This window comes from Pipistrellus hanaki (assembly GCF_964339955.1).
Source record: "Pipistrellus hanaki genome assembly, chromosome: 15".
Taxonomy (NCBI): domain Eukaryota; kingdom Metazoa; phylum Chordata; class Mammalia; order Chiroptera; family Vespertilionidae; genus Pipistrellus; species Pipistrellus hanaki.
This window is the reverse complement of record NC_140517.1, coordinates 30,174,203-30,197,643: the sequence shown is the minus strand read 5'-3', so window position 1 is coordinate 30,197,643 and position 23,441 is coordinate 30,174,203. Positions and strand designations below refer to the sequence as shown.

The following is a 23,441-nucleotide window of genomic DNA, read 5'->3' as shown; positions in this document are numbered from 1 at the left end:
CAAGGATACTGGATTGGGGACCTAATTCAGCTTGGCGATAATGTAGGTGGTGAAGGCTAGAAATGCAGGTTTGGTCAGATGATGGAGGGCCATGAATACAAGGTGGAGACATTCCCACCCCATCCTGTGGTCAGTGAAGAGAGTCCTGAAGGTGCTAGCAACCACAGCCACAATTGCTACAACAGCAACTCTTGTTTGGTTCTTATCACAAGCCAGGCTTTATGCCATGCGCTTTACATATATTATCTCAGTTGATCCACATAACAATCCTATTAGGTTGGAACCATTATCTCCATCTTACCAATGAAGAAATCAAAGAGAGATGAAGCAATTTGTTTGGGCTCACAGCTAGTACTTGGCAGAACCAGGATTAAACTTGCATGCACCTATGCCATTACCCCTGCTTTAACTGAGTAATTTTAACTTCATTTGCTTTATAAACTGGGGTTCCATATAAGATTTTGCTGGACAATATGTTTCCATTCCTTAGGAAATGTTTGGAAAACCTCGTTGAGAATGATGGGCAACTTTGAAGTTACTTAAGGTGGTATATCCTGGTGGTTAGAACACAAGTTTAAATCAGTCAGACCTGTTTTCAAACACTGTTCCTACTGCTTTTTCACTATGTGACGTCTGGATGGCCACTCAGTTTCGTCATTTGTAAAGCAAGAATAATATCAATTCTTCCTAGAAGTTAGGAAACAATAAATGTTAGCCTACTTTTATTCATATTCACAAACAGGAGCTGTTATGACTATGCTATATAACTCCAGTCAGATCATGACCTAGACAGATTCTTACTTGGAGAACAGATATTCACAATTGCACTCATTTGCTTTTTTTCTAATGGACCTGGGTCCTGGTGCACAAATTCATGCTGGGCTGGGTCTGGCTGGTCTGGTCAGGATGATCAATCGGGGGGTGGGAGGTTGGCCAGCCCTGGCCCTGATCGGACTCCCAGTCGAACTCCCGATCAAGGGGACAATTTGCTTATATTGTCCCCTTTTATTATATAGGATGAGGAAACAGCTCAGCCAAGGGAAGTGCTTTCCCAAGGGCACCTGGTGAGGGAGTAGCAGACTAGGCTTTACACGAGGTTCTGTTATGCTCCAAAGCCCGAGCTTCTAACCATTTTACTTTTCTATCTCTATAAGGTAGGGGTGTCGAACTCAATCAGAGAAGGGGCCAAAATCTAAAATCCAGCCTACATCGCGGGCCGAATGGTTTACTGAACAGTCATAAACTGACAATGTCATAAACTGACAGCGGAGTGCAGTGATGACAGCGCAGTGCGGGCCACATTGCAAGGCCTGGCGGGCTGGATTTGGCCCGCGGGCCTTGTGTTTGACACATGTGCTATAAGGCATAAGAGCTCCCAGGATTTGAGCCCCTTGTAGCAAGTACTTTACATTCATGCTCTTATTCAATTTGTATAACTTCATGAAGTAGGTACTAGCATCAGGTTCATTTTACAGAAAGGAAAACAAAACTTAAAGAGACAAAGTACAGCTGGGTTTAACTTTCTGTCACTTAAATTTCTCATTAGATTCCTGAATGATAAAACCAGGACTGAAGTGCAAAGTTGTGGACGTGTGCAACCCAGCAACTACTGTCCTAGGAATACACTAGAAATTCTTACCTACATACACAAAGAGGTAGATACAATGGTTTTACAGCAGCAATGCTGGCAATGGCTCAAAAATGGAAACAATCTACATGGCCATCAATCAAAGAATGAGAAAATAAAGTATGGTATATCCATCCAGTGGATAGTAGACATCTAGCAGTGAAAATGAAATAGAGTTACTTACATGCATCAAATGGACTGAGTCTGAAAAACATAATGATAAGTAAAAAAATCTAAGTCACAAAATGATACCTATAGTGTGAAACCATTTATGTAAAGCTTAAAAACATGCAAAGCAATATATATGTTTGTGGGCACATCCATTTTCAGTAAAAGTGCAAAAATATGGACGGGAAAAAAGTCCTTCACTAACTTGAGGATTTGTTACCTCTGGACAGGGAAGGAAATAGGACCAAGAAAGGGATGACTAGGGCTTCAGCTCTGTCTGTAATGTTTTTGGTTCTTAAATCAAGTCTGAAATAAATAGGTCAAAATGTCAAGGTGAATAAAGTTGGGAGATGTATACACTAGGCTTTGTTAGTATGGTTTCTCATATTTTTATGTGTGTTTGAAGTATTTCGTAGTAAAACATTTTAAAGCAACAATAATAAACACACCTTAATTTTAGCCTGCCCGGAGCTATTCGGGCGCGAAGGAATTCTGCTGCTGACAGGGCGCTCCTCGTGCCGCCTCCTCAGCACGGTCCTTCCCGAGGGCCCGGCCCACTTGGGCCCACCACGAGCACTGCGGAGGCAGCCCAAGAACTTCGGTGATGAACTCTCCTCAGATGCTCCTGTGAACACAGCACACCGCCCTGGATGACTATCCTCCTATTAAAACCTCCCCCAGCATTTCCGGACATCCAACCGATGTACCCACGACAACAACATTCCTGGTTGCTCCTCCCAAACCAGTGACAGCCCACACAAAGAAAAAACCCTGGGTCCTCTCCCGCTAAGAGGCCCCTCACGCCCCTCATTCCTCATGGAAACTCTGAGTCTCCACCATCTGGGACTTGAGGCAATGTTCCTCAGTGTGCCCTCCTGCAATTGACCTCTTTCTCATCTACGCTCCTATCAGATCTTCCATTACCCGTGGATACCTCGTCACTTCCCAGGAGCCCTGAAAGCCCCTTTTTATGTTAAGCCAGATCATGTCATCTTTCTACTCTCGAACCTTCAATGATTCCCAATTACTTCCAGAATAAAGCCCTATAGACTTAACCAGAGGCCTACCTCTCTCAACTACCTTGCCCACTCTGGTTCAGCCACCCAGCCAACTTGGAGCTCCTTGAACAGGCCAAGCTTGCCTGCATGACGCCTTTCCTCCTTCTCCGGCTCCCTCACTTCCTCCAGGTCTTTTGAGAGGACACTCCCTCAGTGAGGCCTTCCCAGTCTGACCACCCTACCTAAAGCATCACCTGCCCTTTTCATCTTCTAACTCTGCTTTATGTTTTGTTATAGCATTTATCGCTACCAGAAATATCTCTATTAATCTGTTCTCTTTATCGCACTCTAGAGCTGCCCTGTCCAATATAGTAGCCAGGAGCCACATGTGACTATTTGGCACCTGAAATGGAACTAATCATAACTGAGATATGGAGCAAGTGTAAAACTCACATACCACATTTTAAAGAGATTGAAATAAAATGGCTTTGGTAGGCTAAAATTAAGGTGTATTTATTATTGTTGCTTTAAAATGTTTTGCTATGAAATACTTCAAACACACATAAAAAAGAGCATATAAACATCTCACTAATATCTTCACATTACATGTTGAAATAATACTTTGAATATATTGGGTTAAATAAAACATGATCTCACTCATATGTGAAATCTAATGAACAAAATAAACTAATGAACAATAGACCCAGAGACTTAGAAGCATGGAACAGACTGACGAATTTCAGAGGGAAAGTGGGGATGGGTTGGATGGGTGAGGAGATTAACTGGGAACGTATATGCATATATGCATAGCCCATGGACACAGACAATAGTGTGGTGAAGGCCTGGGAGGGACAGGTGTGAGGTGGAGGGGGTCAATAGGGAAAAAACAACAAAGAGGACATCTGTAGTACTTTCAAAACTAAAGATAAGTTTAAAAAATTTTTAAGTTTCTTCTTTTTCAAAATTTGGCTATTTAGAAAATCTTCAGTTATATATGGGACTCCCATTCTATTTCTATTTCTATTAGCTACAGCTAGTCTAGATGGTTAGTCCTAAGAGGATGGAAACTCTTTTGTTTCCCTCTATACCTCTAGTACATAGTGCCTGACACAAGCAGGCCAAGCTTACACCTGGGCAAGCACAATCAAGCCCCTATCAGACACTGCCAAACAGTAACTTCCCTTCAGAGAGCTCCCTACCCAACATATCACAGCATCCTGGCCCCACAACAACAGCTCCAGCATTTTCCATAGCGTGAACCTCCTTTCATATTATTCTCCAATAGACAGGGAACTCTGCCTTAAAGTCTCCCAGGACCTCCCATCTGATGCTCTGCATTCCTGGTATGATGTGTGGCCATAGGATCACCGTGTAAGCCTCTCCCACCATGACACACCTCACTCTTACACATCCCCCTTCTTTACTCTTTCCCAGTGTAGCATCAGGGAGCAATGTCCCTCCAGCACCGGCCACCTGATGAAGACCTCTCAAGACCTCCATTTAGCATAGATAGCCCTTACAGCTTGCTCTCAGATGATCTTCCCCACTAATTCCCTAGGAAGCAGGAGCCAGGAAAAATAACTTTTAACTCCTTACATTATCTCCAATTGGAATTTTTCAGAGCATTACAAAAGCAGTCTGACTGGATTGAGAGATCAAGGTTTCATTCATTGTACAACTTAAAAACTGTGTCCCATTTCCAGGCTCTCTCGTTATTTCTTGTAAATCAAACTTTCTGCAAAACCATATGCCCTGGATATGTTTTTGTATATTTCATTCAATGTAAACCTTTAAAACATGGCACAATATTTGCAACACATTTTATTTTAGCATAGACCATTCTCAATATACTTTAGAGAAACCTCCCAAGATCTCTCTTGGCGTCAGGGAAGCCCTGTCCAGCTCCCTCCCCACAAAGGCCTGGCCCAGGCATTAATCCTCCTCCCCTAGAAGCCCAAACTTACAGTTCTGATATCCTCAGTGGATAAGTCAATTGCCACTTCCAGCTTGGCTTCCAACACTAGCACTAACTCCTCTTGTAGCTCCCTCAACTTGATGGCCAGAATGTGGAGCGTGGAGCTTCATGATCTGGGTCCACCAGCTTTTTTTCAGGGATGTCACCTCTGCCTCCAAAGGCTGTGCATTTCATTCAGCATCTCTTCTCATACACTTCCTGTCAGCGCTGGCCTGTGCATGCTCCCTGCTCTGGAGTCTCTTCTTGGTTGTTTCCTACCCTCTTTGGTTAAGACCCCTGCAACTGGCCATTTATCACATCTATTTTAACTGGGCATCTACACAGGAAGGCCTGATAAGGCCTCACTGGAAGACTGTCTCCTTTTTCTTGTGATGCAGCCCCTGACAGGCACATGCACACTGAGAAACACACAGAAATGGCAGGAAAGCTGAGGTTCAGTTTGGGGGACTTTGAGGCCTGGGCCTAAAGTGAAAGTCTGCAAATCCCAAACGTTGAGGCAGCAGTGAGCTGAGGATCCAGAAGGCAGACAGGAGAGATTGAAGAGGAGTTCCAAAACAGACAACAGACATACAGACAGACAGACAGACAAACAAAAAAACAAAAAAAACAAAACAAACCAAAAACAAAAAAAAACTGTCAGGGAGCTCAATTGGTTAGAGCATTGTACCGCTATGCCAAGGTTCAATCCCTGGTAGGGCACATACAAGAATCATCCAATGGCCCTGGCTGGTGTGGCTCATTTGGTTGAGCGTCTTCCCCTGCACAGAAAGGTCGCTGGTTGATTCCCAATCAGGGCACATGACCAGATTTTGAGTTTGTGCAGGAAGCAGCCGATGGATGTTTCTCTCTCTCCCTTGCCCTTCCTCTCTCTCTCTCAAAATGAATAAAAACATATATTTAAAAAATCAAAACAATGAATGCATAAATAAATGGAACATCAAATTGATCTTTCTCTCTCTCACTCTCTCTCTCTCTTGCTCTCTCTCTCTTGCTAATTAATTAAATAAATAAGTAAATAAAAATTTAAAAATATCTTTTTTTTAAAATAATATTTTATTGATTTTGTACAGAGAGGAAGGGAGAGAGAGATAGAGAGTTAGAAACATCGATGAGAGAGAGTCATCGATCAGCTGCCTCTTGCACACCCCCGACTGGGGATATGCCCGCAACCAAGGCACATGCCCTTGACCGGATTCGAACCCGGGACCCTTCAGTCCCCAAGCCGACGCTCTATCCATTGAGCCAAACCGGTCCCGGCTAAAAATACAATATCTCTTTTTAAATCAATTAATGAGAAGGTAGTACTTTGAACATGTTGGAGATAAATAAAATATATTACTAAAGTGAATTTAATCTACCTCTTTTTACTTATTTTAATGTGGCTGTTAAAACACTAAAAATGGTTTATATTGGACAACACTGGGGGTGATCTAAAGATACATTACAAAGCTTTTAGCCCAGTGATTGGCACAAAGTAAATGTCTGATAAATTCCCAAATACACTTTTACAGATTGCTTCCCTCTGAAAAGCTTTCTGCTGGTTATTGAGAATTCAGTAATGAATAAAATAGAACTGCCCTGTGTCACTCATCTGTGAATGGGAAGACACACAATAAGCAAGTGAACATAGAAGGCACTTTCAGATCATAATAAGTGCTGTAAAAGAAATAAAACAGGCAGCAGAACAGCAGGTATTGGAAGTGTATCTTTACTTAAGATGTCTGGGAGGGCCTCCCAGAGTGAGTAGCATTTGAACTAAGATCTAATGACTAACAGAGGGAGCTGGTCCTTGAAAGCCTGGGGACAAGGGTTCCAGGCAGAAGGAATCCCAGATGGAAAGACGCTTCTATAAATGAGGAACAGAAAAGAGCTCTTCAGACATCTCTCACAGCAATGTTTACGGTTACATCTCCCAGGGCAAAGGAAACTAAGGAGAAAATAAACAAATAGGCCTTCATCAAAATAAAAAGCTTCTGCACAGCAAAAGAAACCAATATCAAAATGAAAAAGGGAGAACATATTTGCCAATGATACATCTCGATAAGAAGTTAATATCTAAAATGTATAAAGTACATATACAACTCAACAAAAGGAAGACAATCCAATTAAAAAACAATCTGAAGAACTAAGAGACATTTCTCAAAGAGGAGATACAGATGGACAAAAAACATATGGGAAAATGCCCAAAGTCACTAATCATCAGAGAAATGCAAATTAAAACCGCCATGAGATATCACCTCACACCTGTCAGAATGGCTATAATAAAAAATCAATGAACAAGTGCTGGCGAAAATGTGTAGAAAAGGGAACACTAGTTCACTGCTGGTGGGAATGCAGATTGGTGCAGCCATTATGAAAAACAGTATGGAGATTTCTCAAAAAATTAAAAATGAAACTTCTGTTTGACCCCTTGATCCCAAATGTCAATCAGAAAGAATATATATACACCCCTATTTTCACAGCAGCATTATTCACAATAGCTAAGATTTGGAAACAGCCCAAGTGCCCATCAGTAGATGAATGGATAAAAAAAGCTGTGGGACATTTACATCATGGAATACTATGCAGTTATAAAAAAAGAGGTATTTCTTACCCATGGATGGACCAAGAGAATATCATGTTCAGTGAAATAAGCCAACCTAAGAAAGACAAATAATCTCACTTATTTGTGAAATCTAATAAAAAAAGAAAAAAAATTGACCAATAAAATATGACCCAAAGCATGGAGGCATGAAATAGACTAACATACCCCCATGTGGGAGTTGGAGGGAATGAGAAGAGATAAACAAAGAACTTATATACTTACTAGAGACCAGGTGCACAAATTCATGCACAGGAGGGGGAGGGGGAGGGAATCTGGCTCCTGCCCCAGTGGAGGCACATCAGGCCCAGGCAGCCGCAGGGAAGGGCCACAGGCAGTTTGCTGTCTGGCCCACCCCTGATAAGGTTGTTGGGGGCCACTGTCTCCTAACTGCTCATCTGCCTGCCAGCCTGATCACCCCATAATTGCTCCCCTGCTGGCTTGATTGACACCTAACTGCTCCTCAGCCTATCCAATCATCCCCAACTGCCCTCCCTTGCTGGCCCGATCTTGCCCCCAACTGCTTTTCCCTGGCAGCATGGTCTCACCCAACTGCCCACCCCCACAGGCCTGGTTGTCCCCAATTGCCCTCCCCTATTGGCCTGTTTGCTCCCAACTGCCCTCCCCTGCCAGCCATCTTGTGGCAGCCATCTTGTGGCGGCCATCTTGTGATGATGTAAGGGTGTCACCTGTGGGTACGAGGACCACCTAGGCTTTTATTAGTATAAATATGCATAGCCCATGGACACAGGCAATAGGGTAGTGAAGATCTAGGGATGGGTGGCTAGGGACTGCGAGAAGGAAGGTAAAGGGATCAGGGAAGAATGGGAAATATCTGTAATAGTATCAACAATAAAAATATATTTTTAAAAAAGAAAAGAGCTCTTGTGTTCAGAAAAGGTCAGCAATGCGCCTGCAGAGGTGGCTGTCAGGTCACAAGGGCTTAGAAGACTACGGTAATTGATAGTTGAAGTGTGACAGGAAACTTTTATAGCCATTTCTACCCAGTCCTTGGAGGAGAATTAAGCCCTAACACTATAAGGCATCCATTGCATGTAATGCCTTAGGCCATCTCTACTGTTTTAGAGAGAGAATGGTATTAGCTAATATACCTTAGGAAAAGGGAGAAAATAGTCAGGCATAACATTCTTTATAGGGCTTAATTATCTCCTAAGACCCTGAGAAAGGCTGAATGAGAGGATATTTAACAAGAGATTTGAAATAGCTCACACTCACTGCAGTGTAGAGAATGGATGGAATAAGGTCCAACAGGCAGGAATGAAAACAGGTGAGGTATTCTTCATAGTGGCCCAGATAAGAGATGGTGGTGGCTTCCACTGGGGATACAGTAGCTGAAAGAGTGTTTATTTTGGAAGCTGGAACCAAATGGGACCAATGAATAAGACATGAGGAGGAAAAGGAAATAGGAGTCAAGAATAACTATTGAATTTTTGGTATGAGCAACTGGGATGCCAGTGTTGTATATGGTGATTTGATTGAGCTGCAGTCCCAAATCTGCTGCTGACCTTGGAAAAATAAGTTAATTACTCACTGCTGAGCCTCAGTTTCCTCATCTGTAATATGGGGATTGCCATAGAGATTTAATGACAGCATGCATGAAAAGCATAGGTCTGGGGCATGGTAAGCACTTAAATTCTATTATTATCATTGTGATCATTCCTGCATGACCAGCATGCTAAAGTAGGTAAAATCATGGTAGGTAAAACCAGTCATACCTGAGTTGAATTCCAGTATTGTTATGTGACCTTGGTGAGATCAATTGATATCTCTGAGCCTCAGGTTCCTCTTCTCTAAAATGGGTTAATGGGACTACCCTCCTTCCAGACATGGTTGTGAGGATTCAGTGAAGTCTTGAATATGATGTGTTTAGCATTAAACAAAGTAATAGTGATTGCTCAGTAAACAGAACCTAAATTCTAAAATAATTTGTTTTCTTCTGTGTGTGTTTGGCGAGCATGATTATTACTTAAAATAAGTCTTTGTATTTTATTATGAAATAATACATGCTCATTGGAAAAATATAAAGAGTACAGAATTATGTAAAGTAGAAGCTACCTCTCCTTTACCTAACTCCCCAAATAACCACTGTTGACATGCCTGCCTACGCTCATGTTATGCTTTTTCTAGGGAGGAGGTATAAGGTAATGGCTGAGAGTTCAGACTCCAGAATCATACAGATACATGTTCTAGTCCTATCACTGCCATTTATTTGCTATAAGATATTGGACAAGTTATTTAACAAGTACTCCAAGTCTCATTTTTCTTTTTTGTTAAAAGAAAAGTCATGATAGTACTGACACTATGTTGTGGTAGAGTCATTAAGAATGCATGCAGAGAGAGATTCCAAAATAAGCAGGGACTGCTTTTCCTATCTGAGGCCCAGAATGAGATCAGGCAAAGACACAAAGCCTCCAGAGATTCACCTCTGCCTGCAGTCCAATTGACACTCAGTCTTGATTAGCCTCAGACTAACAACCACAGGGTTGGTTGAGAGTTCTTCCAATAGAGTGGGGCAACTGCCTCACTATTGAATTTTTGGTATGAACAACTGGGTGGATGCCAGTCATGTGTGGTGATTTGATTGAGTTGCAATCCCAAATCTGCTGGATGACCCTGGAAAAATACCTTATGCTGAGCCTCAGTTTAGGGTAGAATAGAATGGTAGAAAAAAAAATCACCCACAGTCAGCAGCTGAAGTTCAGGAGGGATATCTCAGCTGAAAGGGGTTCCCATTGAGAATTCTGGGGTTTAAACACCAAGCTGGGCTTCCCATTCAGAGCACCAGAATAGAGAAAGGTGCCACCATAACATCTGGCTGTGAAAAGCAAAAGAGTTGCTATCTGCCAGTAAGAGATGTCTGGAAATGCAGGCACCCTCTTAAAGGGCCAACACATAAAAATATGCAGCCACTCACCTTGTGGACTGAAGCTGTGTAAGGAGAGTCCAGGATTGGGAGCTCTGGAGTTGGAGCTCAGAAGGCAGCCACCCCAGTTTTCTGTGCTGAGTCATTCCCTCATGATGCGGAGGACTTCTTTCTCCAGCAGACTTTTGCTATCCAGGTGATTTGTGCCTAGAGGGAAGGCAATTGCCCCACTCTGTTGGAAGATCTCTCAACCAACATAGAGATAGTGGTCGATAGTCTGAGGCTAGTCAAGACTGAGTGTCAATTGGACTGCAGGCAGAGATAGATTTCTGGAGGCTTAGAGTCTTTGCCTGATCTCCCTCTAGGCCTAGGCTAGGAAAAGCAGACCTTGGTGCACATCTACTAATGGGTCCTTTCCAAAGGCACCCAGCCCCAGAAGAGGGAGCCACAAGCTGATTGCTCCAAACAGAGTACTTGGGCCAGTCACAAACAGCATCTGGCATTGGCCTGAACTAGAGATTGGGAGGCATAGCAGATCTACCTAATACACAGACACAAACACAAATAGGCAGCCAAAATGGGGAGACAAAAAACAACAACAACAACAAAAACACAACCCCCAAATGAAAGAACAAGAGAATTCTCCAGAAGAGCTAAATGAAATGGAAATAAAAAATTTATCTGATATAGAATTTAGAATAATGTTGGCAAGGATGTTCAACAGCATGAGTAAAGATATATTCAATAGTAACTATGAAAAATGACCAGTTGGACCCCGAATAGCCACAGCAATCCTGAGAAAGAAGAGTAAAGTAGGAGGTATCTCAATACCAGACTTCAAACTGTATTACAAAGCCACTGTTCTCAAAACAGCCTGGTACTGGCACAAAAACAGACATATAGATCAATGGAATCGAATCGAGAACCCAGATATCAACCCAAATCACTATGCTCAATTAATATTTGACAAAGGAGGCACAAATATACAATGGAGACAAGACAGTCTCTTCAATAAATGGTGTTGGGAAAATTGGACAGATACATGCAAAAGAATGAAACTAGGTCACCAACTTACACCATACACAAAAATAAACTCAAAATGGATACAGGACTTAAACATCAGACGGGAAACCATAAAAATACTAGAAGCAACCACAGGCAACAAAATCTCAGACGTATGCCAAAAGAACTTCTTCACTGATACTACCCCTAGCGCAATCGAAGCTAAAGAGAAAATAAACAAATGGGACTACATCAAAATAAAAAGCTTTTTTACAGCAAAAGATACCATCAACAAAACAACAAGAAAGCCCACTGTGTGGGAGAACATATTTGCAAATGTTACCACTGATAAAGGTTTAATCTCCAACATCTACAAACAGCTTATACAACTAAATAAAAGGAAGATGAATGATCCAATTAAAAAATGGGCAATGGACCTAAATAGAATATTTTCAAAAGAAGACAGAAGGAAGGCCAAAAGGCACATGAAAACATGCTCAAAGTCACTAATTATTCGAGAGATGCAAATCAAAACAACAATGCGGTACCATCTCACACCTGTCAGAATGGCCAACATCAACAAATCAACAAACGACAAGTGTTGGCGAGGTTGTGGAGAAAAAGGAACCCTCGTGCACTGCTGGTGGGAGTGCAGACTGGTGCAACCACTGTGGAGAACAGTGTGGAGTTTCCTCAAAAGACTGAAAATGGAACTCCCATTCGACCCAGTAATTCCACTTCTAGGAATATATCCCAAGAAACTAGAAACACCAATCAGAAAGGATATATGCACCCCTATGTTCATAGCAGCACAATCTACAATAGCCAGAATTTGGAAACAACCGAAGTGTCCGTCAGCAGATGATTGGATCCAAAAACTTTGGTACATCTACACAATGGAATACTATGCTGCCATAAAAAAGAAGGATTTCTCATCATTTGCAGCAAACTGGATGGAATTGGAGAACATCATGCTGAGTGAAACAAGCCAATCAATGAAAGAGAAACACCACATGACCTCACTCATTTGTGGATAATAAAGAACATTATAAACTGATGAACCATAAGATAGATATAGTGACAGTATATCAACAAGTAGACTGTCAAATTTCAGCGGGGAGGGGAGGATGATCTGGGGGAGAAAATAGATCAACGAAGGACTTGTATACATGCATATAAGTGCAACCAATGGACACAAAACTTTGGGGAGGGAGGGGATGTGTGGGAGGGAGGGAGGGGGTAAAAAAATATCAATAAAATACATTTAAAAAAAAAAAAAAAAAAAGAAAAATGACCAGTTGGAAATAAAGAATGACATACCGTATTTTCCGGCGTATAAAACGACTTTTGAAAAGAAAAAAAGTCAACTGAAAATCGGGAGGAAAAGACCAAAATTGCACAAAAATTACCTGCAGACCTTGATGGCAAAGTAAGTCTTTTCTTTGAAGTGGGGGATAGTCTTATACAGAGAATATAAGCCTAAACCTATGTTTTAACTGTAAAATTAGGGGGTCGTCTTATACGCCGGAAAATACGGTAGTACAAATAAAGAATATATTGGAAGGAATACACAAAAGATTAGGGGAAGCCAAGGATAAGATCAGTGAATTAGAAGAAGGGTAGAAAAAAAATCACTCAAGCAGAGAACCAAAAAGAAAAACAATTAAAAAGCAGAAGAGCTTAAGGGAGTTGTGGGAAAACATGAAACATAACAATATCCACATAATAGGGGTACCAAAAGGAGAAGAAAGTGAATAAGGGATAGAAAAGGTGTTTGAAGAAATATTGGCAGAAAACTTCTCTAACCTGGGGAAGGAAAAAAATCGCACAAGTTTAGGAGAAACAGAGAGTCCCAAGCAAAAAGAACCAAAACAGGCCCATGCCTAGACATATAATTAAAACACCAAAAATTAAATACAAGGAGAGAACCTTAAAGGTAGCAAGAGAAAAACAATTTGTTACCTACAAAAGAGCTCCCATGAAGCTGTCAGCTTATTTCACATCAGAAACTCTAAGGGCCAGAAAGGAACGGCATGAAGTATTCAAGGTAATGAAAAGCAAGGATCTAAAACCAAATTACTACTATACCCAGCAAGGATATAATTTAAAATAGATGGTAAAACAAAGAGCTTCCCAGACAAAATAAAGAGGGGCAGTACCTAAAGGAGTTTGTCACCACCAAATCAGCTATTTCTTCTCATTACAACTGCTAAAGAAACAGTTGTAATGAGAAGAAGAAATAGAGAAACATAGGCATAAAGAATTAAAATGGCAATAAATAAGTGCCTATCAATAATAACCTTAAATGTAAATTGATTAAATGCTCCAATTAAATGACATGGTAGATGAATAGTATAAAAAACTGTCTAAAAGAGATTGACCTCAAATTCATACAGGATGAGAATGAAGGGATGGAAAAAATTTCCAGGCAAATGAAAAAAAAAATCTGGAGTAGCAATACTCATGTATGACAAAATAGACTTCAAAATGAACTCCATCACAGAGACAATATAGGTCACAATATAGTAATAAAGGGATCAATCCAACAAGAGGATATAACATTGGTAAACACATGCTCATATAGTGGGTAAACATATGCACCCACTATATGAGCATCTAAATATATAGAAGAACTTCTAGAGGACTTTAAGGGAGAGATCAACAACAATATAACCATAGTAGGGAACTTCAACACTCCTCTGACTTCACTGGATAGATCTTCCAGATAAAATATTCACAAGGAAATAGTGACTCTAAAGAACACACTGCATCAGATGGATTTAATTGACATTTATAGAACATTTCACCCCAAAGCTGCAGAATATATATTCTTCTCAAGTGCACATGGGTCATTCTCAAAGATAGACAACATGGTAGGACACAAGACAAGTCTGCAAATTCAAGAAGTCTGAAATCATATCAAACATCTTCAAAGATCACAATGGAATGAAATTAGAAATCAACTATAGTAAAAACACCCCAAAACATTCAAACCCATGGAGGCTAAATAGCATGTTATTAAGCAATACAAGTAAATGGATTATCAATGAAATCAAGAAAGAAATAAAAAAAAACTTACTGGAAACAAAGGAAAATAAACACAAGCAACCCCATATCTCTGGGACACAGCAAAAGCAGTCCTGAGAGGAAAGTTCATAGCACTACAGGCCTATCTAAAAAAACAAGAAAAATTAATAATACACCATTTAACTCTACAACTTAAATAATTAGAACAGTAAAAGCTCTGAATGAATAGAAGAAAGAAAATAATAAAGATTAGAGCAGAAATAAATGACATAAAGATTAAAATAACAATACAAGAAAAAAATCAATGAAATCAAGAGCTGGCTCTTTGAAAAGATAAACAAGACTGATAAACCTTTAGCCAGAATCATGAAGAAACAAAGAGAGAGGACCCAAAGAAATAAAATCAGAAATGAAAGCAGCGAAGTAACCACTGATACCACAGAAATACAAAGGATTGCAAGAAAATATGAACAACAATATGCCAACAAGCTGAACAATGTGGGCAAAATGGACAGATTCCTAGAAAAATATAATCTCCTAAAACTGAATCAGGAAGAATTAGAAATCCAGAATAGGCCAATAACAAATGATGAAATAGAAGCAGTAATAATAATAATAATAATAATAATAATAATAAAACTATCTCCCAGCAAACAAAAGTCCTGGACTGGATGGCTTCACAAGGGAGTTTTACCAAACATTCAAAGAAGAACTAACTTATACTCTAAACTAGGGGTGTCGAACTCAATCAGAGAAGGGGCCAAAATCTAAAATCCAGCCTAAATCGCGGGCCAAATGGTTTACTGAACAGTCATAAACTGACAATGTCATAAACTGACAGCGGAGTGCAGTGATGACAGCGCGGTGCGGGCCACATTGCAAGGCCTGGCGGGCTGGATTTGGCCCGCGGGCCTTGTGTTTGACACATGTGCTCTAAACTATTCAAAAAAAATTTGAGAGTCAGAAATATTTACAAGGTTTTTTTTTTTGTTTGTTTGTTTTTTTTTTTGAGGCCAGCATTATACTAATTCCAAAACCAGTATGGACACTACAAAGAAATAATTACTAGCCAATATTCCTGATGAACATAGATGTTAAAATTCTCAACAAAATATTAGCAAATTGGATCTGGCAATATATTAAAATATCATACACCATTACCAAGTGGGATTTATTCCAGGGATGCAAGGCTGGTACCATATTTGCAAACCAATGAAAGTGATATCTATATTATTAAATGCCAATGACCATAACGCCAGAATGCCGGAACGACCAAACGACCGGTCACCGAGATGTGCATAGAGCACCTCTCGGTCCCTCCCCCTGGCCCTTGAGCTGTTTGCGGCAGTAGAAGGTGGGGGTGGGGGGCTCTCATGGCTCACATGGCTCACTTGGTGCAGAGGGGCTCATGTGAGGCTCATGGCTTGCCAGGTGAGGCGGAGCTCACAACTCGTATAGTGTGGTGGCTCACAGTGGCGAGCTACTTGTGCATGGTGGGTCTGGAGTACCACCAGCACGGTGGGTCTGGGATCCTGCCGGCATGGCAGGTCTGGGGTCCTGCTGGTGTGGCGGGTCTGGGTCTTGAGTAATTTTGCACACTGGGCTTCTAGTGTATAATAATAAAAGTGAAATATGCTAATTAGACCAGATGTTCTTCCTCTGGACAAAATAGCAGCAGGTGGGAGCCAAGGCAGAGGTGACAGAGGCCCCAGCCATGGTGGCAACAGGCAGGGGCCAGGGCCAAGGTCCTTATATGAATTTTGTGCATTGGGCCTTTAGTATCACATAAACAAATTGAAAGGCAAAAATCACATGATCATATCAATAGACACAGAAAAGCATTTGACAAAATACAATACCCGTTTTTGATAAAAACTCTCAGAAAAGTGGGACTATCATACCTCAATATAATAAAGGCCATATATGACAAACCTCCAGCCAACATCATACTCAATGGACAAATATTAAAACAATCTTTTCTACTAGTGAGAACAGGATCGAGACAGAGATGTCTGCTTTCACCACTCTTATTCAACACTAGAGGCCTGGTGAACAAAATTCAAGCACAGGGGAAAGGGTGTCCCTCTGCCTGGCCTGCACCCTCTCCAGTCTGGGTCCCCTTGTGGAATGTCCCTGTGGGATCAGGCCTAAACTGGTAGTCAGACATCCCTCTCACAATCCAGGACTGCTGGCTCCTTACCGCTCACCTGCCTGCCTGTCTGATTGCCCCTAACTGCTTCTGCCTGCCAGCCTGATCACCTCCTAACTCCTCCCCTGTCAGCTTGATTGATGCCTAACCACTCTTCTTGAATGCCCCTAACTGTCCTCCCCTGCTGGCCTGATCACTCACAACTGCCCTTCCCTGCCAGCCTGATTGCCCCCAACTGCCCAGCCCCGCCCCCCCCCCCCACTGTAACCCACCTCCTCTGCCAGGACTCAGCATCTCTGTGCTGCACGGAGCCATGGGACCCCCAGGCCTCACAGCTCAGAGTGGTGTCCAGGCCCCACCTCTGCTGTGCATGAGGTCATCTTGTAGTGGCCATCTTGTGGTGGCCATCTTTGTGGTGGCCATCTTTGTGGCAGCCATTTTGTGGCAGTGCGAGGACAACCTAGGCTTTTATTAGTACAGATAGTACTGGAAGTCCTAGCCATAGCAATCAGATAAGTATAAAAAATAAAAGGCTTCCAAATTGAAAGGAGGAGGTAAAACTCTCATTATTCGCAGATGAGATGATATTGTACATAGAAAACCCTAAAGACCCCACAAAAAAAACTACTGGATTTAATAAATGAATTCAGCAATGTAACATGATACAAAATTAACATACAAAAATCAATGGCATTTTTATACACCAAAAATGAATTCTAAGAAAGAGAAACTAAACAAACAATCCCATTTACCATTGCAACTAAGAAATTAAGATACTTAGGAATAAACTTAAGGAGGTAAAAGACTTGTACTCAGAAAACTACAGGACATTGAACAAAGTGATAGAAGAAGATATGAACATGTGGAAGAATACTATTATACTGTGATCATGGATTGGTAGAATTAACACCATTAAAATGTCCATACTACTCAAAGCAAGCTACAGATTCAATACAATTCTTATGAAAATACCAATAGCATATTTCAAAGGTCTATGACAAATACTCCAAAAATTTATATGGAACCAAAAAATATTCTGAATAGCCACAGCAATCTTGAGGAAAAAGATCAACATTGAAGGGATTGCAATATCAGATATTAAAACAGCCTGGTACTGGCACAAGAACAGGTGTATATATCAATGGAACAGAACAGAAACTCCAGAAATTGACCTAAGACATTACACTCAATATTTGACAAATAAGGCAAGAACATACAATGGAGTTAAGACAGGATCTTCAATAAATGGTGTTGGGAAAATTGGACAGATACATGCAAATAATTGAAACTAGACCAAATGACACATACACAAGAATATACTCAAAATGGGTAAAAGACTTAAATATAAGAAATGAAATCATAAAAATTCTAGAGGAAGCCATGACTGCAAATCTCAGATATATCTCATAGCAATATGTTTGCGGATACATCTCCTAGGACAAAGGAAACAAAGAAGAAAATAAACAAATGGGACTATATAAAAATAAAAAGGTTCCACACAGCAAAAGAAACCCTCAACAAAACCAAAAGGGAGCCCACTGTATGGGAGAACATATTTGGCAATGATACATCTGATAAAGAGTTAATATTCAAAATATATAAGGAACTCATACAACTTAACAAAAGGAAGACAAACAATCCAATTAAAAAATGGGCAAAGGACCTAAATAGACACTTCTCCAAAGTGGACATTCACACCAGGTGGCAGGCAAGACACATAAAAAAAATGCTCAAAGTCACTGATTATCAGAGATACAAATTAAAGGACAATGAGGTATCACCTCACACCTGTCAGAATGGCTACAATCAACAAATCAACAAATGACAAATACTGGAGAGGATATGGAGAAAAGGGAACCCTAGTGCACTGCTGGTAGGAATGCAGACTGGTGCACCCATTAAGGAAAACAGTATGGAGTTTCCTCAAAAAAGTAAATATGGAACTGCCAATTGACCCAGTGATCCCACTTTTAGGAATATATCCTAAGAAATCAGAAACACCAATCAGAAAGAATGTATGCACCCTTATGTTCATAGCAACACAATTTACAATAGCTGTGTTCTGGAAACAGCCCAAATGCCCATCAATATATGAGTGGATAAAAAGGCTGTGGTACATTTACACCATGGAATACTTATGAGACAGTAAAAAGAAGGATCTCTTAGTATTTGAGACAGCATGGAGATACCTGGAGAGTATTACACTAAGCAAAATAAGCCAGTCAGAGAAAGATAACTATCACATGATCTCACTTATATGTAGAATCTAATGAACAAAATAAATGGATGAACAGAATAGATCCAGAGATATAGAAGCATGGAACAGGCTATGGAATCTCAGAGGGTAGGTGGGGGAGGATGGGGAGTGTGGGAAGAGATCAACTAAAGAACTTGTATTCATAACCCAATGGACACAGACAATAGGGTGGTGAAGGCCTGGGGTGGGGGTCTAGAAGAGGTCAATGGGCGGAGTTGGGGGTGGTGGTGGGGAGGGGAACATAAGTAATACTTTCAACAATAAAGGTTTTTTTTTAAAGTAAAAGGAGAGAGAGTGCATGCATGAGGGCTTAGCACTGTGCCCACATGTATAAGAGCTCAGGACACTTAGTGCTATTATTATTAATTATTATTATTATTATTATTATTATTATTACTAGAGGCTAGATATATGAAATTCATGCAAGAGTAGGCCTTCCTTCCCCCGGCTGCCATCACCGGCTTCCCTCTGGCACCTGGGACCCAGGCTTCCCTCGAAGCCCTGGCTTCCTCCAGAAGGTCATCCAGTCTAATTAGCAATTACGATTTTATTATTATAGATTATTATATACTTATTTTAACATTATGGACAATACTGTTTTCTCTTATGCTCTTTTGCAGCTGTTTTTGTAGCTTAGTAAGATGTTTTGAGTCTCTTTCCACATCAAGATTCATCTTTATTTGATGCAGGCTTAAGGAGATGGATCCCTTGCCAACTCCTTGTCTTTAAGTTTCTGCTTTTGAGATTCCTGGCTGCATGTGAATTACAGCCTTAGCCTCTGCAGTGCCTGGGTCTCCCAGGCTTTGGATGCAGGCAATAACCTCATTTATCCACCAGGTGGCAGGCAGATTCCAAGAGAGCACAGCAAGTAACAAGAAAAAACATGGATGCACATTATAGCCTATGTATGTATGTATGTATGTATGCATGTATGTATGCATGCATGCATGCATGTATGTATGTATGTATTTATTTATCTTTGTGACCTGTGCTCTTGGGACTTGGTGTGATTTCTGAGGTCGCATCTTGTTTTCCTCAAGGGGACCATGTACTAGGTGTACCGGTTAATAATGATAGATTTTATAATCAAAGAAAACATGATAAATCAAGGGAAACATCAAAAGTGCTTTATTTAAAGTAATATCCATCACTAGCTACACATTTCCCCCATATTTCAGGTAATTTGTGGATACCGTCCCAATAGAACTTTTCTTGTTTTGAGGCAAACTGTTCAGAAACCAAAATTTCCACTTCTTTGTATGTTTTAAAGTGCTGCTCAGAAAGTGCGTGAGACACCAATTGGAACAAGTAGTAATCCAAAGGAGCAAGGTCTGGTGAATACGGCAGGTGGGTTAATACTTCCCAGGCAAGATCTTTTAAAGTGTCTTTAACTGGTTTTGAAGTGTGTGTTGGTATGTCACCATGAAGCAAAATTACTTTGCTGTGTCTTCTGGCACATTCTGGTCATTTCAGGATCAAAGCGTGGTTCACATTGATCATTTGTTGTCAGTAGTAATCAGTATTAAAGGTTTCACCTGGTTTTAGAAGCTCATAATACACCACACCTTATTGATCCCACCAAATGCAGAGCATTGTCTTCTTTCTGAAGTGATTTAGCCTTGTAGTCAATGTTGATGGTTGACCTGGAACAACCCATGATTTTGTGCATTTGGGATTCTCAAAATAAATCCACTTTTCATCATCAGTCACAGTTCAATGCAAAAAAGACTTTCTTTCTTTCCGTTGAAGCAACATTTTATTGATGACTTTTTGTTTTTCCATTTGTCTTTCGTTCAGTTGATGTGACATCCATTTTCCTTCCTTTAAAATCTTTTCCACTGTTTGTAAATGATGAGAAATTGTTTGTTGAGCAATGTTTAATCTTCCTGCAAGTTGCTTTTTGAGATTGCGGTCATCTTCATCCAATAATGCTTTTAATTGTTGGTCTTCAAACTTTTTCGGTTGACCTGGACATTCTTTGTCTTTCACATTGAAATCATCACTTTTAAAGTGTTTAAACCAGTGACCATAAGTGTCTTGAGATGAAACATGTTCACCATAAGCTTCCTGAAGTATACAATAACTTTTTCTTCAAAATAAAATCATGAATTAAAAATTCCTGCAAATGCTCTTTTTTTGGGCACAGAATTTGACATTTTAAGCATAAAAATATCTATGCTAACACCTTCAGCAAATTTGACATATGAAGTTTTGCTGTCAATACAACAAAATAGCAAACATATCAAATCGCAAATATATCAACATATGTGTAACTCCATCTATTGAAAAAAATTCGCATTATTAACTGGTACACCTAGTACAGTGTTTTTACTTTTCACTGGTGGGACTTCAGGCAGAATTTAGACCAAGCTAATATTAGATCCTAAGATCTTGATGTCATTGTTTTATAGAAACTGCTGTCTAGAGTATTTTGTAACTGGCTTTATGATTATATTGTACTAGAGGCCCAGTGCACGGAATTTGTGCACAGGTGGGGTTCTCCACCTGACTGGCAATTAGGGCTGATCAGGGCCATTTACCCAGGGGCCAACTGGGGCCAATAGTTGGGGAAGAACCATGGGAGGGCTCCAGGGTGTGTCTGGCCCTGTCTCCCACAGTCCTCAGACCCCAGCCCTAAGCTAACCTATCAGTTAGAGCGTCTGCCTCTGGTAGTCAATGCACACCATAGCAACCAGTCAGTTGACCGCTCAGCCAGCTACTTAGCATATTAGGTTTTTATATATATAGATGGTAACTCGCGGTGCAGAATGCTCTGCATTCACTTTCCTTCCAGCCCCTGCTCTTGGAGATCTCATGTCCTTCCAAGGCTCTGCTCACCCTCTTCAGCTGCCACATCAAGTAAATTGCATCAAATGCATGGAAAACCTTTGCAGGCTCCATGGGTGTGTCCTTACTTCTCTGCAGTTCCAATTACCCCAACATAAGGAGAGACACCCTCGTTATCAGGTAACACCATCATGGTAAGACCCCTGCTCAGCCTATTGCAGTGGTTTTAAATAGGCCATGGTTCACCCTAGGTGGTTTGGCTCAGTGGATAAAGTCACAGCCTGCAGGCTGGTCCTGGGTTTGATTCTGCTCAAGGGCACATTTCTGGGTTGCGGGCTCAATCCCCAGTAGGGTGTGTGTGGGAGGCAGCAGATAGATTCTCTGTCATCATTGATTTTTTGTTTGTTTGTTTTAAATATATTTTATTGATTTTTTACAGAGAGGAAGGGAGAGAGATAGAGAGTTAGAAACATCAATGAGAGAGAGTCATCGATCAGCTGCCTCTTGCATGCCCCCCACTGGGGATGTGCCCACAACCAAGGTACATGCCCTTGACTGGAATCAAACCCTGGACCCTTCAGTCCACAGGCTGACTCTCTATCCACTGAGCAAAACTGGTTTCGGCCATCATTGATGTTTATATCTCTCTCTCTCCTTGTGCCTTCCTCTCTGAAATCAATAAAAATATATTAACAAAAATAAAAATAAATAGACCAGGAATCAAACATCACTGCTCTTCATCCATCCAATCCCCTCACACCCTCTTTTGTCTTTGCCCCTCCTCCCCTCAGTGTCCCCCCAACACACTCTGCTGGGGTCTGTAAATGGGGTCAGGATTTTTACTTTAACCAAGGGCTATGCTTCTGCATGGCCCTCCTTCCCTGCCCATCTCTGTCCCCAGTCCTGTGGGGTTTCTCCCTCCCTCCCCTTCATCTAACTTGGTGGGCCCTGCTCTGCCTCTCCTTCTTTAACCTCCTGTCTGCAGCCTTTTCTTTTCTCCTTTGGGGCGGAGCTCCCCAAAGGCTGTGTGGGGTGCAGTGGGGCAGGGTGGGGTAGGGGGGAGGCCAGGCTGGCCTTGGAGAAGAGCTGGGGTGACAGATCACAGGGAGGAGGAAGGAGAAACGTGGAGCTTGTCCCATGGGAGAGGCACCGGGCTCCTCAGCTGCCCCCACCAGCAGTTTTTCTAGCCCCCTGAGCAGCTGTCACCCCCACCCCTCACTGTCTCCAATCTCCTTTCAAGTTTTTGACTCGGTTTCTCTGACTCAGGCCTCCTCCCCCCCTCTTTTGGGTCTCCAGGAGCCCTAGGCTGCCCCTTGGCCTCAGGCAGGTGCACCTGGCCTGTCCCCCTGTAGTGGTGCTGCCCACTCTCCTGGAGTAGTTAGTGAAACTTACAAATGAAAAGAAGCAGCTCTGAATATTATAAATTGCGTACTGAGAACGCCACAGGCTGCGGAAGGCTATGCAGTCCACGGCTCTCAGATCACCTTAGCAGCTCCACCAGCCTCTGCCTGGGGCTCTGGCCAAACTCTGGGAGCTTCCTGATGGTTCTCACCTCACGCCTCACTTTCCAGTCCAGCCCACGGGCACCTGCAGCAAACTAACCTGTCAGTTGGAGTGTCTGCCCCCTGGTGGTCAATGAAAGGACAATTTGCATATTAGACTTCTTATATAAGATTATCGCTTTTCTTTTTTTGAGAGTCTACTGATTATGGTATGTGCTTATTTTCATCCTGCCACTCTCCCCCTATCCACAAACTACTCTTCAGTTCTGGGACTGTTCCCTCTCCTTCCAGGATCTAAGCCCCCTTCCAACACCAACCTCTTCTCTCTGTTATACTGATTTGGACAATCCCACTCTTCTTCTCCGACCATACAAAACTTAGACATTCTCTTTGCTCAAAGGCTCTTGTATTACTCACCCATGTCTGTATCTATTTTCCTCTTTATGAGAGAGCTGGTCTTGGATTCTTGAGGACTATTTCTTTG

General features: G+C 41.4%; 1 long non-coding RNA gene across 3 annotated transcripts; it reads right to left on the bottom strand.

The window, feature by feature from the left end:
* Positions 1-614: 614 nt before the first annotated feature.
* Positions 615-23,441, bottom strand: LOC311633028. 3 transcript variants are annotated; one of them, XR_014796883.1, is made up of 7 exons: positions 23,375-23,441; positions 10,285-10,440; positions 8,586-8,701; positions 7,362-7,407; positions 2,245-2,420; positions 1,812-1,831; positions 615-687 (listed from the first exon to the last, which is right to left on the bottom strand). It is a non-coding gene; the product is annotated as an uncharacterized lncRNA (long non-coding RNA). The 3 variants fall into 3 exon arrangements; XR_014796884.1 differs by lacking the exon at positions 615-687 and having other exon boundaries at positions 1,159-1,831; XR_014796885.1 differs by lacking the exons at positions 615-687; positions 8,586-8,701 and having other exon boundaries at positions 1,159-1,831.